Source organism: Nyctereutes procyonoides, unplaced genomic scaffold, assembly GCF_905146905.1.
Source record: "Nyctereutes procyonoides isolate TBG_1078 unplaced genomic scaffold, NYPRO_anot_genome, whole genome shotgun sequence".
NCBI classification, from domain to species: Eukaryota; Metazoa; Chordata; class Mammalia; order Carnivora; family Canidae; genus Nyctereutes; species Nyctereutes procyonoides.
The window spans coordinates 249,198-251,472 of record NW_026575141.1 but is presented as its reverse complement, the minus strand read 5'-3'; positions in this window follow the sequence as shown (position 1 = coordinate 251,472).

Genomic DNA, 2,275 nt, shown 5'->3' with positions numbered 1-2,275 from the left:
CATTGTGTGTGTGTGTGTATATATATATATATATATATATCATATCTCCTTTATCCATTCATCTTTCAGTGGACACCGAGACTCCTTGCACAGTTTGGCTATTGTGGACATAGCTGCCATATATATTGGGGTGCAAGTGTTCCGGTGTTGCACTGCATCTGTATCTTTGGGGTAAATCCCCAGCAGCGCAATTGCTGGGTCGTAGGGCAGTTCTATTTTTAACTCTTTGAGGAATCTCCACACACTTTTCCAGAGTGGTTGTACCAGTTCGCATTCCCACCAACAGTGCAAGAGGATTTCCCTTTCTCCACAACCTTCTCTGACATTTATTGTTTCCTGTCTTGTTAATATTCACCATTCTCACTGGTGTGAGGTGGTATCTCATTCTGGTTTGATTTGTATCTCCCTGATGGCAACTGATGCTGAGCATTTATTTGCTGTCTACAAGAGACTCATTTGAGACCTAAGGACATCCACAGCCTGAAAATGAAAGGTTGGAGAACCATTTACCATTCAAATGGTCCTCAAAAGAAAGGAGGGGTAGCCATCAGATAAATTAAAGTTTATCCCCAAGACTGTAGTAAGAGATGAAAAGGGACACTATATCATACTTAAAGGATCTATTCAAAAAGAGGACCTAAAAATCACGAATGTTTATGCCCCTAATGTGACAGCTGCCTAGTGTATCAATCAATTAACCAAAGTTAAGACATACTTAGATAATAGTATACTTACACTGGGAGACTTCAACATGGCTCTTTCTACAAATGACAGATACTCTAAGCAACCATCTCATGAGAAACAGGAGCTTTAAATGATACACTGGACCGGGTGGATATCACGCATATTTATAGAACTTTACATCCAAACGCAACTGAATACAAATTCTTCTCAAGCGCCTATGGAACTTTCTTGAGAATAGACCACATACCGGGTGACAAATCAGGTCTGAACTGACACCAAAAGACTGAGATTGTCCCCTACATATTTTCAGACCATAATGCTTTGAACTAGAACTACATCAGAAGAAGAAATTTGGAAGAAACACAAAAAATGTGGAGATTAAAGACCATCCTGCCAAAAGATGAAAGGGTCAACCAGGAAATCAGGGAAGAATGAAAAATATTCATGGAAACTAATGAGAATGAAGATACAACCATTCACAATCTGTGGGATACAGCAAAAGCAGGCCTGAGGGGGAAATACACTACAATACAAGACTCACTCAAAAAATTGGAAAAAACTCAAATAAAAAAATCTCACCTCACACCTAAAGGAACTGGAGAAAGAACAGCAAATAAAACCTACCCCAAACAGAAGAAGAGGGTTAATAAAAATTCTAGCAGAACTCAATGAAATAGAGACCAGAATAACTGTGGAACAGATCAACAAAACCAGGAGATGGTTCTTTGAAAGAATTAATAAGATAGATAAACCATTAGCCAGCCTTATTAAAAACAAAAGGGAAAAGACTCAAGCTAATAAAATCACGAAAGAAAAAGGAGAGATCATGACCAATACCAAGGAAATAAAAACGATTTTCAAAACATATTATGAGCAGCTATTGCCAATAAATTAGGCAATCTAGAAGAAATGGATACATTTCTGGACTGCCACAAACTACCAAAACTGGAACAGGAAGAAATAGAAAACCTGAACAGGCCAATAACCAAGGAGGAAATTGAAGCAATCATCAAAAACCTCCCAAGACACAAAAGTCCAGGGCCAGATGACTTCCCTGGGGAATTCTATCAAACGTTTAAAGAAGAAACCATGCCTATTCTACTAAAGCTGTTTGGAAAGATAGAAAGAGATGGAGTACTTCCAAATTCGTTCTATGAGGCCAGCATCACCTTAATTCCAAAACCAGACAAAGACCCCACCAAAAAGGAGAATTATAGAGCAGTATCCCTGATGAGCATGGATGCAAAAATTCTCAACAAGATACTAGCCAATAGGATCCAACAATACATTAAGAAGATTATTCACCATGACCAAGTGGGATTGATCCCCAGGATGCAAGGCTGGTTCAACACTTGTAAAGCAATCAATGTGATTGATCATATCAGGAAGAGAAAAAACAAGAAGCAAAGGATCTTCTCAATAGATGCAGAGACCATTTACAAAATACAGCATCCATTCCTGATCAAAACTCTTCAGAGTGTAGGGATAGAGGGAACATTCCTCAGCATCTTAAAAGCCATCTATGAAAAGCCCACAGCAAATATCATTCTCAATGGGGAAGCACTGGGAGCCTTTCTTCTAAGATCCGGAA